The following is a 15,868-nucleotide window of genomic DNA, read 5'->3' as shown; positions in this document are numbered from 1 at the left end:
TCCTCCTATTTAATGAAATACTACAGAACTTTCCAGAAAGTACTATTCTAGGCTATATCTCCAGTTATGTTCTCTATGGTTTCCTCTTGTAATTTCAGCTTCAGGTCTTACAGGCAGAGATATAGGATGGCGCCTCCAAGCCAGGTTGGGCAGGAATGTCTGTGATACTCTTATCTCTACCCATAACACTGCTGGAAGTAGACGGGGCAACCTGTGCTCACACCTGAATCCTAGCTACTCGGGAGCCTGAGATCTGAGGATCACAGATCAAACCCAGCCTGGACATGAAAGTACATCAGACTCTTACCTCCAATTAACCACCAGAAAACTGAAAGTGGTGCTGTGGCTCAAACAAGGAGAGTGTTAGCCTTGAGAGCTCAGAGATAGTGCCCAGGCCTAGAGTTCATGGCCCACAACAGAGATAGGAGAGAGACAGAGAGAGAGAGAGCCAGAGAGAGAGACAGAGAGATAGAGAGAGGTGATCTCTCTCTAGTAAGGAAGCAGCAAACAATGTACTGAATGAAGAAATCTGGAAGGTTGTAAGATCTAAATTACACAGGATCCTGCATTCGCCATGTCACTCAGCACTGTGTCCCAGCCAGAGCAATCCATCAAGAGAAAGAAAAACGTGCATCCAAATTGGAAAAACAAAACCCAAAATGTCACTGTGTGTATAAGATGTGACCTGCACTAAAGTAACTCCCAAAATCAGTTCTGATGCCAGTGGCTCAAGCCTGAACCCGCAGCTACTCCACGGGCTGAGATCTGAGGATGGAAGCTCCCAGTCATCCTGAGCAGGAAGTCCTCAAGGACCTTATTTCCACTTACATAAGAATAAGACAGAAGTGGAGTTGTGGCAGAAGTGATAGAGCACCAACCTTGAGCACAAAAGGTATGGGAGAATCCTCCAACCCAGAACTCCAGGCCTAGAACCAACACACACACACACACACACACACACACACACACACACACACACACACACACACAATCCATCTTTCAATAGGATCAGGAGGGAATGATATTTTTCCAGTTTTATTTAGGGGTGTCATTTCTTTTCCTGCGTGTGTGTGTGTGTGTGTGTGTGTGTGTGTGTGTGTGTGTGTGTGTGTGTGTTGCTCTTGGAGCTTGAACTCAGAGCCTGGGCATTGTCCATGACTCCTTTTCCTCAAGGATTCTGCTCTTCTGCTTGAGCCACAGCTCCGTTCTGCCTTTTTAGTGGTTCATTGAAGACTGTACAGACTTTTCTGCCCTACTGGCTTCTAACTCTAAAGCCTCACATCTCAGCCTCCTAAGTATTTCAAATTACAGGCTTGAGCCAGCAGCACCTAGCTGAGATTGTTTTCTTTTTCCTTTTTCTCTCTCTTTAGTTTTTTTGTCCGTTCTTGGACTTGAACTCTGAGCCTGGATGCTGTCCCTGAGCAATTCAGCTCAACACTACCGCCCTACTCCTTGACCCACAGCCCACATCTGGTTTTCTAATGGTTAATTGCAGATAAGAGTATCACGGACTTTAGTTCCTGGGCTGGTTTTGAACCAAGATAATCAGATCTCAGCCTCCTGAGTAGCTAGAATGACAGGAGTGAGAAAAAACCTAGCGGAATTTTCTAAACCTGATTTCATAGAAATCCAGCCATTGGACCGAGGGGAGCATTAACAGAAAAAAAGAATTAGGGGCTGATATGAGAGAAATGAAGAACAGAAAATACAAATGTCTAGTTAACCAGAGAAGATACATTCATTGACTAATAAATAAATGATTATTCATTTATTTAATCCATTGAACAGGGCACTGAGCTATTGTTGTGATATTCTGAATGGATAATAAGGGTAACATATATGAGGTAACAAATATAATTGTATAGGTTGCTGAGTGTCTCAGTGTGCTGCTGTCCAAATAAAACGTGGGATTTTTATCTATAATTTCAAAGCATAAGAAACTTTAACGAAAAAAATTTAAAATTTTTTTCCTATAGAGATCAAGTGATCTATTACATGTCCAAAGATTCTTCAAGGCAGAAGCCAAATAGACATGGCTCCAGAGATTTAGCCCCTGTTGAAATAAATAGATCCCTTAAGGATTCCTTATTTTATTTAATCAAAACAAAAGGAAAAAACAAAAATAATATGTTCCCCATGGAATAAATTAATTCCTCTCACCCTGTAACAGCCCACAATAATGCAAGAAATTAGCCTAAAAATTTATCCATGATGTCATCTTCACTTTAACTCATGGGAACAAAATGATTTGGAGACTGGAAAGACATTTCATTTCATAAAGAGAATTATTTCATGAAAGGCAATTCATTTCATGAGGACATTTTAGTACATTCATAGATTGAGTTGGAAGAAACTGCACAAGCTTCTGACTCCCTTCTCTGAATCCAGTCTCCATGAAAACCCCAGTCAACAAACTTCTAAGGAGGAGTTGAGGAGATAAGAAATCTTCAGTGATAACCAAAATACAGAACCATGGTAGCCTGGTAAAGACAGGGGAAATGTGAATTTATGACCAGCGAGTGAAAACAAGACAAAAAGAAAATGGGGTGAGTAGCAGGCAATCCTCTGGAATAGTGAGGATGGGAAGGGCCAGAAGGGAGCTCACATGGGTAGGTGAGGTCCCAAAACTCTAAGGCACTTGGAGTTCAGGCTTTGTGAACTCTGATTTCCTTCCTTTCTGTCACTTGCTGCAACCTAGAGCGCCTTTCTCATGAAGTTCCTTTCTGGAAGGTCTCTTGCTTTTCTTCACTCTTTCCCAATAATCAGCATTATCTGTCAGCTTTGCTACATCGATTATGTATTTATTAATCACCCGCTAAAGCTCCATCGTGCACCAGGTATTGTCTTTTGCGTTCCAGGCCAGGGACTTCTGTGTCTGTGTGTCTGTGCGTCTCTGTGTCTATGTGTGTCTATGTCTGGGTGTGTGTCTGTGTCTGTCTGTCTGTGTGTATATGTGTGTCTCTAGGCCCGGCCCTTCAACTCTAACACTGGCACTCTTCCTCAGCTCCTTTTTCTCAAGGCTACCACTCTACTATTTGAGTTGCAACTCCACATCCAGCTTCTTCTGTCATTTTTTGGAAATAAGGCTCTCAGGGCTTTCCTGCCCAGGCTGACTTCGAACTTCCATTGTCAGACCTCAGACTCCTGAGCAATGATGGCTACATGGATGAACCACCAGTGCTGGCATATTTGACCAAAAATGTATGGTATGTTTCCCAGTAGTGTTCATAACAAAATCTAGCCAACAACAAATTATTAGTAAGGAAAAATTCCCCTTCGTGGGTGTGTGTGTCTGTGTCTGTGTCTGTGTGTGTCTGTATGTACATGCGCCAGTCATAGTACTTGAAATGTGCACCTGGGCACTGCCCCTGAGCTACTGAGCTATAACAAGTGAACTGCAGCTCACGTGTGGCTTTTTGGTGATTAATTAGGAATGAGAATCTCATGGACTTCCCTGCCTGAAGTTTCAATTGCAGCCTCGTAGTAGCTAGAATGCCACCTGTAAGCCACTGGCACCCAACTTTCCTCACTTAGTTTTGCACATGCACACTGGCTTCAGTGTGCACAGAATGGTTTTCTATGTATTCCAACTGGAAAAGGGGGGTTGCTGTGGTATTTTCACACAGGCATATATTGTGTTTTGATCACAATAAATCCCTCTGTAGCTCTTTCTTTGGCCCATAGTTCCTGCTCCTGATTTCAACAGGGTTTAGTGGATTTTATCTTCATCTTCACACATATTCTGTATTTCTCAATCCCACCATTCCCTCCTTGCCCTCAGGCTTCTCCCCATAAACATTTACATTCATGGTAGATAAATAATAGGTGTATAGGTAATAGATAATACAAAGGGAGATGCTGACAAAGATGCAGTTACCTAGGTAGATAATGGATCAACAGACAGACAGATAGACACACAGATAATAGATGGTCTATTACATTCATACATACATCAGGAGGTAATAGAAAAAGGTAGATAGATATATAACTAATTGAGAGACAGACAGGTATGCACAAAGTTAGATAGATAATAGATACACACAGGCATACATACATACATAGACAACAGTAGACACTTATATTGATACTGAGATCGCAGACAGTAGCCTGGTATGTATATGATAGGTAGACACATATATACATAAATAATAAACATGTGGAGGGTTAGAATGTAGGTAAGAAGATAGGTAGCTGAGTAGTAGACACAGAGATACATGGATATTAAACTGTGAAGATGAGAACACACGTACCATTTGTCTTTGTGAACCTGGGTTATTTTGCTTCAGATGACATGATCTACACTTCCAGTCATTTTCCTCCACAGGATGGAATCCATTCTTCCTAAAGACTGAAAAATGTTCCATTATGTGTCCATCTCTGTTCTCCATTCATCCACTGAAGGACAGCAGGGCTGATTTCATTGCTTGTCTCAACCTAGAAGGCCTGTGCCTTCCTTTCCTACTCCTACTGATAAGAATCCATCTTCCCTCCCCCAGCACAAATGATTTCCATTTCCAGGAAGCTTTTCTGCCCCAAACTGTCCTTCTGATTTACACAGCGGCCATTTCATGGGCATAAAGGATGCTGTCACTGGTAATTGTTATGGAGATGACAAACACTTGCGTTCAGTCCATAAAATTTCTTTGTAAATATTTCTAGACAACTTGTTCTCTCAGAGCCTTGAGCATATGAATGAACTTCATCCAATGTACTATTGCATAATCCATTAATTCTGCTGATTTCAGCATAATAAGTTCCTGCTTTAGAGCATGAAATCTCACACATATGCTGATGGTGTGTGTGTGTGTGTGTGTGTGTGTGTGTGTGTGTGTGTGTGTGTTTGTGTGTGCCAGTTCTGGGGTTTAGAGTCAGTGTTTCTGAGCCTTCTTACTCAAGGCAGCTACTACATCCACTGTCATCATTTTACTGCTGAAATGTTAGAAAGGAATCTGACAGACTTTTCTTGCCCAGACTGGCATAGAATCCCAAGCTTTAGTTCTCCACTTCCTGAGTAGCTAGGATTACAGGCATGAGATAAATGTACTAAACCCAGCTGTCAGAAAAAACGGCATCGCCCCATTTGTAAGAAAATGGAAAGACTTACAAAAAAAGATATTAAGTGAATTAAGCCAGACTCAATGGAACACAGGCTCAATGGTTTCCCTCATTTGTTATAATCAGTAGAACCTTGAGCTCTCTCGCAGAGATTTGCAATAGAGCAAAACCTAGATACATAAGGCAATATATTATGATGCTAAATGATAGGACCTCCAGGATATAGAAACAAAAGCCATATAATGAGTGATTGTTGTCCTTAATGTACTACGTTATCCCTCATCTCTTTTGCTGTCCCGTAGTTATCTCATATTGTTACAGTATTTCACTTTGTTATCTGATATATTGGATAAATGCGATTTTGGTTATTTGAAATTGGATAGGGAAGGGGGGGAAACAAGATGAGGGCTGGGGTTGGGGGGAAGGGAAATGGGGACCAAGACATGAGAAAGGGTATCAATGTATATGAAGTAATATACTTTCTATCTGGTGAATATAATGTAACTCTTCTATTAAACACAATAAAAATATGAAAAAATGTACTAAGCTAATTACATCTTATTTAATGATGTTGTGTTCCTTTCTCCTCATTTCTCTTTTTTACACTCTCTCATATTTTGGAAGAAATCACCTAGAGGAATTCTCTGTCTGGAGACATCTGAGAACTCCAGGTAGTGAGATCTTCCCCACAAATGCTCCCATTCCTGAGATAGATGCTTGCTCCCTGGCCTGCAGACTACAGGAGGATGACTCGATCCTATTACAGAGTGAACATTCCCTCCACCAGGAAAATAGATAAAAGAGTTAATTGCACTTGAGGGGTGAAAGCGCTTCCTGAGAGTTGAATGCGCTTCCTGAGAGGTGAAGGCATTCGAAAATGTGGACAGAGAAATGGAGAGAGGAAAGGTGGGCAAAATAATTATTAATATTCAGTGTACAAATGTGAAGTTGGAACTGGGTGAACTAAGGGAGGGGTTGGATTGGGAGGAGTTGTGGAGACCATGGAGAGGTGACATTGATGAAATGGTCTTGTACTCACCAAGTAATCATTGAATTATAGCCCCGTGGTACACCTACATAAGAATAAGGTTTAGAAAAATACATTTAATAGGAATTGGAGCAAAGCCTAGTGGTAGAGTGCTTGCCTGGGATGCACGAAGATTCGAGTTTGATTCCTCAGTACCACATACATAGAAAAAGCCAGAAGTGATTCTGTGGATCACTTAATAGTACTCTGAATTTGACAATGCCCAAATGCAGTGCCCGGGCCTTGACTACCAAAATACAAACACACACAGTCAGGGTCCGGGAGTTTGGCCTAGTGGTAGAGTGCTTGCCTAGCATGCACTAATATCCAGGTACGATTCCTCAGTACCACATACATAGAAAAAGCCAGAAGTGATTCTGTGGATCACTTAATAGTACTCTGAATTTGACAATGCCCAAATGCAGTGCCCGGGCCTTGACTAACAAAATACAAACACACACAGTCAGGGTCCGGGAGTTTGGCCTAGTGGTAGAGTGCTTGCCTAGCATGCACGAATATCCAGGTACGATTCCTCAGTACCACATACATAGAAAAAAACCTGGAAGTGGTGCTGAGGCTCAAGTGGAAGACCTCTAGACCTGAGAAAGTCCAAGGACAGTGCTCAGGCCCAAACCCAAGCCCAGACTGTTTAATTATTCTCTAGACTCAGAGGGACATAAAGAAAATACAGATTGGATTGAGAGGCTTATTGTTTTGGGTTAAAGTCACTTATCAGTGGTTGTATTAGACTGGTCTGTAAGTGCACAAAAAGAAAGAGTGATAACACCAATCAAAAATTGTGAACATCTAGTGTCTGCCAGCTACAGAGGGCTAGGTTAGTTCTATCTGAAAAACAATAATTGTGTTTAGTACTAATCTTGCTCCCATTTTCAAATGGGCAGAACAAGAAACTCAAGAAAAATGTCAAATCAAGGAACAACATCCCCCACCTAATGTAAACAGACAATGAAACAGTCACTGGCAAACCTAGAGCAGAGTCTTCCAAGTGCTATACAAATGCAATTGATAAACATCATTAATGAAAAAATGTGAAAATATAAAGAAAGAGATAAGGGAGGAAGCCATAGCTAAACAAGAGGAAATCATAAACAAGGTGATAAGTGAAAAAGAAGAAGCCATAAAGGAGGCCATAATAAAGGTTTTTCAAAGAAAGATGAATGAATTCACAAAATGAACAAATAAAAAGTTGACCGAACTCCAGCAAATATCCAAAGAAAATAAAGCTACGGAGCTAACCACTCAAATGGAAATCAAGGAGCTAAAGAAATCCATACATGATCTAAAAGAAGAGATGCAAGGCATCAAAAATGAGCAATTAGAAGCAAGGGAGATGAAAAATAAAGTAGATAGATTTCATAGCAGGTTAGACAATTCAGAGGAGAGAATTTCCGGGGCTGAAGATAATTTAGTTATTGTAGAGAAAGAACAGAAAATGAGTCAATCCAAATCTAGGAAATATGAGAGAACGCTTCAGAGGATCCAAGATACAATTAGGAAGCCTAATTTAAGGCTAATTGGTATTGAGGAGGGTCTGGAGAAAGAGGTCAATGGTATTGGAAACATACTTCAGGGATTCATCTCAGAGAATTTCCCAAATATCCAGAAGGGCAGGCCCATCCAGATACAAGAAGCTTTTAGAACCCCAAACATACCTGACCAGAAAAGAACGTCCCACCGCCACATCGTAATCTGAACTGGATCAATAGAAACCAAAGAAAGGATGTTAAAGGCTGCCAGGGTAAAGGGATCAATAACCTATAAAGGCAAACCAATAAGAATAACCAGAGATTCTCAGCAGAGACCATGCAAGCAAGAACTGACTGGAAGCATATATGTCATGCCCTGAAGTCAAATAACTACCAAAGAAGAATACTGTACCCAGTTAAGCTCTCATTCATAACTGAGGGAACAATAAAAACATTCCATTCAAGGGAAAAGCTGCAAAAATATGTAGCAACAAAACCAACACTACAGAGAATTCTCAAAGATGTTCTATACATAGAAAACCAAAATAAATGCAATATAGGGAAAGAAATGGCACCTAAACAGCATACCATCTAAGAACCACAAGAACTGTCAAGACACAGGCCCTAATAAAAGTTTTTAAAAAATGGTAGGAACTAATAAATATCTCTCAATCCTAACTCAATATCAATGGACATAACTCTCCAATTAAACGGCATAGGCTGTCTAGTTGGATCAAAACGCAAGAGCCATCGTTCTGCTGTCTTCAAGAGACATACCTTACCCCAAAAAACAAGCATATTTTGAAAGTGAGAGGTTGAAATAAACTATCAAGCTAATGGCCCGCATAAACAGGCTGGGGTTGCCATCCTCCTATCAGATAAAATAGACTTCAAACGAAAATTAGTAAGAAAAGACAAAGAAGGTTACTACATACTACTAAAGGGATCTTTCCTCCAGGAAGACATAACGATCCTAAATATTTACACACCCAATCCCGGACCTCCAAACTTCATCGAGCAAACTTTACTTACACTGAAACCATACATAGATTGAAATGCAGTGATTGTCGGTGACTTTAACACACCACTCTCACCTATGGACAGATCAACAAGGCAAAAACTCAACAGAGAAACCATACAACTGAACAACTATATAGACCAACTAGATCTAACAGACATCTGCAGAATATTCTACCCAGCAACAACACAATATACGTTTTTCTCAGCAGCACATGGAACATTTACCAAAATAGATCACATCTTAGGCCATAAAACAAACCTGGACAGATTCAGAAACACTGAAATTATTCCATGCAACCTCTCAGACCACAAAGGCGTCAAATTGGAACTGAACACACATCTCCACCAACGAAAACCCTGTAACTCATGGAGACTGAACAACACATTGTTGTATCACCAATGGGTCATCGAAGAGATCAGAACAGAAATCCAACATTTTATGAAATTTAACAGTAAGGAGCACACCAAATACCAACTCCTTTGGGACACAGCAAAGGCAGTACTCAGAGGAAAGTTTATAGCGCTGAGTGCCTACAACAACAAGTTGGGAAAATTGCAAACCAACAAGTTAATGTCTCACCTTAAGCTCCTGGAAAAAGAGCAACAAACCAACCCTAATCCCAGTAGAATAAGGCAAATGATTAAAATCAAAGCAGAATTGGATGATTTGGAATCCAAAGAAAACTATAGAAAGAATCAACAAAACAAGGAGTTGGTTCTTTGAAAGAATTAACAAAATTGACAAGCCCTTACGAAATCTTACCAAAAAAACAAGAGAGCATATCGAAATAAACAAAATCGCAGATGAAAATGGAAATATCCCGACAGAAATTACTAAGATCCAGAATATCATGAGGGCATACTTCGCAAACCAGTACGCCAACAAATTTGAGAATCTAGATGAAATGGATGAATTCCTAGCCAATGTTAACATACCCACACTGAACCAAGAAGTACTAAGCCAACTCAACAGGCCTATTTCAAGTTCTGAAATAGAAATGGCAATTAGAGAACTTCCACCTAAGAAAAGCCCAGGGCCAGATGGATTCACAGCTGAATTCTATAAGGTCTTCAAAGCAGAGCTCACACCACTACTCCTCAAGCTATTCAACGAAATTGAAAATGAAGGTTCCTTACCAAACCCATTCTATGAAGCCAGTATAACCCTCATCCCCAAACCAGACAGAGGTTCATCAAAGAAAGAGAACTATAGACCTATTTGTTTGACCCAAAACTTCTCAACAAAATACTGGCCAACCGTCTACAACAACTCATCAAAAAATTATACACTATGATCAAACTGGATTCATCACAGGGAGGCAAAGCTGATTCAACGTAGCAAATCAATTAATATAATTCAACACATCAACAGGAGCAAGGACAAAAATCACATGATTGTCCCAATAGATGCGGAAAAGGCATTTGACACGATCCAACACCCATTTATGTTAAAAGCTCTGGAGAAACTAGGAATCCATGGAACATTCCTCAATGTAATAAAGGCTGTGTATGAGAAACCCACTGCTAGTATTACACTTAATGGTGAATATCTAAAGCCATTCCCTCTAAAATCAGGAATGAGACAAGTATGCCCACCCTCTCCACTACTCTTTAACATAGTACTAGAATTCCTAGCCTGTGCAATAAGGCAAGAAGCAAGCATAAAGGGGATCCAAGTAGGGAAAGAGGAAATAAAACTATCCCTCTTTGCAGATGACACGATTCTGTATTTAAAGAATCCTATAGACTCTACTCCCAAGCTCCTTGAGCTGATTCAAAGCTTTGGAAGGGTAGCAGGCTATAAAATCAACCCTCAAATATCAACTGCCTTCTTTACGCCAACAGTGAGAGGAATGAGGCAACAATCAGGAAAGAAACTCCTTTCACAATAGCGTCAAAGAAAATAAAGTACCTAGGAATTACCTTAACTGAGAAAGTAAAGGACCTTTTTGATGAAAACTTTAAAACCCTAAAAAGGAAATTAAAGCACAATTTAGGAAATGGAAAAACCTTCCATGCTCCTGGATTGGAAGAATCAACATTGTGAAAATGAGAGTCTTGCCAAGTGCTATCTACAAATTCAACGCAATACCCATCAATATCCCAATGGCATTCTTTAAAGAAATAGAAGAGGCAATTCAAAATATCATATGGAATAATAAAAGACCCCGTATAGCAAAAACACTTCTTAGGAGAAAGATCAGCGCTGAAAGAATTTCAATTCCAAACTTTAGACTCTATTGGAGAGCTATAATTATCAAAACAGCTTAGTACTGGCACAAGAACAGGCCTGAAGACCAATGGAATAGAACTTAGGACCCAGATACTAAACCACAGACTTATGGCCACCTAATCTTGGACAAGGGAGCCAAAAAAATAGAATGGAAGAAAGACGGCCTCTTCAAAAAGTTGTGCTGGCAGAACTGGTTAAGCACCTGCAGAAAACTAAGGTTGGATCCTTCTTTGTCACCTTGCACTAGAAGTAACTCCAAATGGATCAAAGACCTGGAGGTAAAAGCTGACACACTGAAAACTTTACAGGAAGGAACAGGAGATACACTAGGCCTCATTGGCACAGGTGGAAAGTTTCTTAATAAGGACCAAGAATCACAACAAATCAGAGAAAGGCTGGATAAGTGGGACTGCATTAAACTGCAGAGCTTTTGTATGGCAAAGGACATACTTAGTAAATTAATTAGGAAGCCTACAGAGTGGGAGAAGGTCTTCATCAACCAAACAACAGACAAAGGCTTCTTATCTAAAATATATCAACAACTCAAAAAATTGAATCACTCCAAAACTAATCTCCGAAGTAACAACCATCCCATTAAAAATGGGCCAAAGACTTAAAGAGAGTACTTCTCTGAAGAAGAAACAAAAATGGCCTATAGACATATGAAGAAATGCTCAACATCTCTTGTCATAAAAGAAATGCGAATCAAAACAATTCTAAGATTCCACCTCACTCCAGTTAGAATGGCCAGGATCAGGAAAACGAGTAATAACAGATGCTGGAGGGGATGTGGCCAGGAGGGATCACTACTACACTGTTGGTGGGCGTGCAAACTCGTTCAACCACTATGGAAAGCAGTGTGGCAGTGCCTCAAAAGGCTAAACATAGAACTCCCCTATGACCCAGGAATTCCACTACTAGGCATTTACCCAACCATCCAGAAACAAGGGCATACTGAATCCACTAGCACAACAATGTTCATTGCAGCACTATTCACCATAGCAAAGATATGGAACCAACCTTGATGTCCCTCAGTTGCTGAGTGGATCAACAAGTTGTGGTATTTGTAAACAATGGAATTCCATGCTGCTGTCAGAAAGAATGACATGGCCCCACTTGTTAGGAAATGGAAAGACTTGCAAAAAATGATATTAAGTGAAGTAAGCCAGACTCAAAGGAACTTAGGCTCAATGGTTTCCCTCATTCATCATAATCAGTAGAAACCTTGGGCTCTACTAGCAGAGATCTGCAATAGAGCAAAATCTTGATACATAAGGCCATATAATGTGAAGCTAATTGAAAGGACCTTCAGGATATTGAAACAAAAGCCATTTTGGTTATCTCATATTGGTATAGTATCTCACTTTGTTATCTGATATATTGAATTTATTTGTGTTTGGCTATTTGAAATTTGATAGGGAAGGGGGGAAAACCAAGACAGGTGGGGGGTGTGAGGGGGAGGGAAATTTGTACCAAGACATGTGAAAGAGTATCAATGTATGTGAATTAATTCACCTTCTATCTGGCAAATAACATATAACCCTTTTACTAATTATAATAAATAAATGCAAAAAAAAATCACAGACTAAAAAGACAGCCTAATTAGTAACTGTTTTTTTCCTCCTCAGTGGATCAAGGCAAAATGCACATAATTACACAAATCAGTCTGTGCTATCTCAGTCTCTGTGGATTTTCCAGTATTTGAGATGGAAGACGAGTAATAGAAAAATGGATGTCCAGGGCCGGAAGTTTTGCCTAGTGATAAGAGTGCTGCCTAAATGCATGAAGACCGGGTTTGTTTCCTTGGTAGCACCCAAGGAAACCTCAAAGTGCTGCTGTGGCTCAAGTGATAGAGCTCTAACCTTGAGAAAAGTCCAAAAATAGTGCTCAAGCCCTGAGTTCAAGACCCATAACTGTCCACAACCCTGACAAAAGCCATGGCAGTCAGAAGCATATTACCACCACACATAAAAAGGATGAACAGAGACCTTGGTGTGAGGCAGCCCCCATAGGAGATGGTTCTGCTGTGTCTCTGGAGGTCCGCCAGCAACTTGGTAGTGGAGGTGAAGCAGATGTCATGCAAGGAGAGGATGGAGAGGAAGTAATACATGGGGGTGTGGAGGTGGGGATTAGAGATGTCAGCAAGGATGATGAGCAGATTTTCTGACCACAATGGACAAGAAGACCCTAACCATGATGGCTGTAGTTCAGGGTCATCTTAGAATCTCAGGAGATGGAACTCTGTGACGGTTTTGAGACTGCCAGCTTCTCTGCTACTTAGACAACTGGTGAAAAAAATTAAACAGACAAGAAAGTCTATGTGCCTACTGAGTTGGAGTATTTGTAAGCTGTATTTACAACCTGAGGCCAAAGCTTCTGAAATCATTCTCCATGGGATATTTCCTGAATCTCTAGAATTTTTTTCCTTGCTCAGCTCTTGAAGCCCTTCTATTTCCTTCTACATTAATGATACACAAGAGTTGAAAGAAACAGGCATAGAAATTACCATGTCCATGGCAACACTGCAAGGCAATTTACTCTTTGAAAATAGAGACTGAAAAGCTAGTTGTTGGTGGCTCACACCTATACTACTAGCTATTCAGGAGACTATGATATGGAGATCAATGTTTGAAGCCAGCCAGACAGGACATACTGTGAGACTCTGTCCTCCAACTAATGACACAAAAAGCATAAGAGGAGCTGGGGCTCAAGTAGCAGAACACCAATCTTGAGCAAACAAAGCTCAGAGCCTAACTTCAAGTCCTAGAACTTGCACTTACACACACACACACACACACACACACACACACGTGCGCATGCATGCACACACACATGCACACACACACACATACACACATACACACCCATGCATGCACACACAAATTTATGGCCATAGTTCTTTTCTTTTTTGTTGTAAAGGTGATGTACAGAGGGGTGAAGGTTATTTAACTCAGGAATTTTGTGCATTTCTTCCTGAGAAGTATCATCTCCTCCCTCATTTTCTCCCAGTCTTTTCCCTCCTGGAACCCAGTCCCCTCAAATTGTATAGTTCATTTTCAAAATTTTCCCTAGTGAATTTCACTGCTGAATTGGTTCATGTTTTCTTCATGGACACAGTTCTGTCCTATAAAATATTTCATGAGGAATCTACAGAAATATTTTATACAACAGGTTCAATATCTTCAGAATTGATGCCTGTTCTTTGTTAAGTAGTCCCCCTTCTGTCTGGCAAATATGATATAACCCTTCTATTAATTACAATAAAAAGAGATTAAAAAGAATTAATGCCTGTTCTATTATGGTTTTCTATTTTTATAAGTTGGAGTTTTCATTATTTATTGAAACTAGAATAAACAAAATAAAATGTGCTCAGAATGGTTAATTCATCAGGAAACTGTATAGTTGAATAAAGCTGTGTGCTGGTGGCTTATGCCTGTCATCCTAGCTACTCAGGAGGCTGAGATCTGAGGATTATTTTTCAAAGCCAGCTCATCAGGAAGGATCGAGGGACTCTTGTTTTCAATGAACTCCCAGAAAACCTGAAATTGCCTCGTGTCTCAAAGTGGGAGAGATTTAGTCTTGAGCAATAAATCCCAGAGACAGCACCCAGACCCTGAGTTCAAGTCCCATGATGATCGAAAAAAAAGTTAGTAAAATATTAAGTTAAAAACAAAAAACCTACAAACTGTTGAAAAGGAGACAAAGAGAATACCCACAATAGTTTTCAGACACTGCATGTATTCAGGCAAAGTTTTCTGTTTTATTATATGCTCCTCTGATTTCTGCTTCTCTCTCTCTCTCTCTCTCTCTCTCTCTCTCTCTCTCTCTCTCTCTCTCTCTCTCTCTCTCTCTCTCTCTCTCTCCTCCCTCCCTCTTTCTCGCTCTTTCTGTCTTTCTTGGCTTATGCTTATTTCCTTTACCACTTAAGTCACAGGAACATTTCTAGCTTTTCTATGTATGTGGTTGCAAGGAATCAAAACGGTGTACTCTACAGGTAGGGCCCCTGAGGGGAGCTTAGTTCTGTGGAGATAACAGGCCCCTGTACTTTTTTCCCAGTTTGACTGGAACCTTGGTTTTCAGATCCTTATAGAATCTGTCCTGGCTGTCCCTCCCCTTCTGACAGCTCCACCTGTAAGCTCCTCCCTCTCTCATGGCATCCACCCCCTGGTGTCCCAGCTAGGAGTCTCCCAACATGCACCTCTCCTGGCCTTCCAGCGATGCCTTCCCCATAACCCCCCAGACACCAATTTCTCCTCCTCTTGGCTCCCTGTGTCAAAGACATGCACCAAGACTCCCTTGCCCCAGGATGTGCTGTCCTGGGGCCTGCTTGCTTCTGGTGGGGTAGAAAGCAGGCTGAGTAGGTGGGAGGGAGCTCCTTCTGAGCTAGTTTACATAACCTATCTGGCTTGGTTTCCTGGGTCCAGTTGGATGTTCTGCAGAATGAAGTAGGGGGAGCTGGGAATGTCTCACACAACCATGGACCCACTATCCAGGGCTCTATGACACAGCAAAGAGAAGCTGGGGTTAGTAGGGTCTCGGCTGAACTGATCATTATTAGCATAGAATAGTTAGTTTGGCACCTCATGCAGAGTACATTTCATCTTGGATTTGAAGTTTTCTTGTTCTTATTGTTGTATGGGACAATTGATCATAGCCTTCAGAAACTTTGAGGCAGGTATTTGATGTGGTAGTGTAATACTCGTTAGTTTTCATTTCTTTTGTTGTTTTCGCTCAAGTTAAAGATTTATTATAGGCAAAACCCATCAATGTTCCTGTCTTGTAAACATACTGTCCTATCATAAGACTCAGTAACATAGCACCTATAAGGAATAGTAAGCAGTCTCTGCGGTTTATGATTATATTTCGATCAATGTCACCCCTCCAATATTGCCACTCTCCCCTACTGACACCTTCACTCACTCTTCATAATTTTGTAGGATATACATTGGATGCTTCTTTGCATTCTCCCCATCTTCTCCTCTTCATCTACCCCTTGATGCCACTGCAATCCTGTCCAGTCCCCACTTCCTGGTGTTTAGTTCTCTG

The sequence above is a fragment of the Megascapheus bottae genome, chromosome 1, assembly GCF_031878675.1.
Source record: "Megascapheus bottae isolate mThoBot1 chromosome 1, mThoBot2.hap1, whole genome shotgun sequence".
NCBI lineage: Eukaryota > Metazoa > Chordata > Mammalia > Rodentia > Geomyidae > Megascapheus > Megascapheus bottae.
This window is presented reverse-complemented; position numbering follows the sequence as displayed.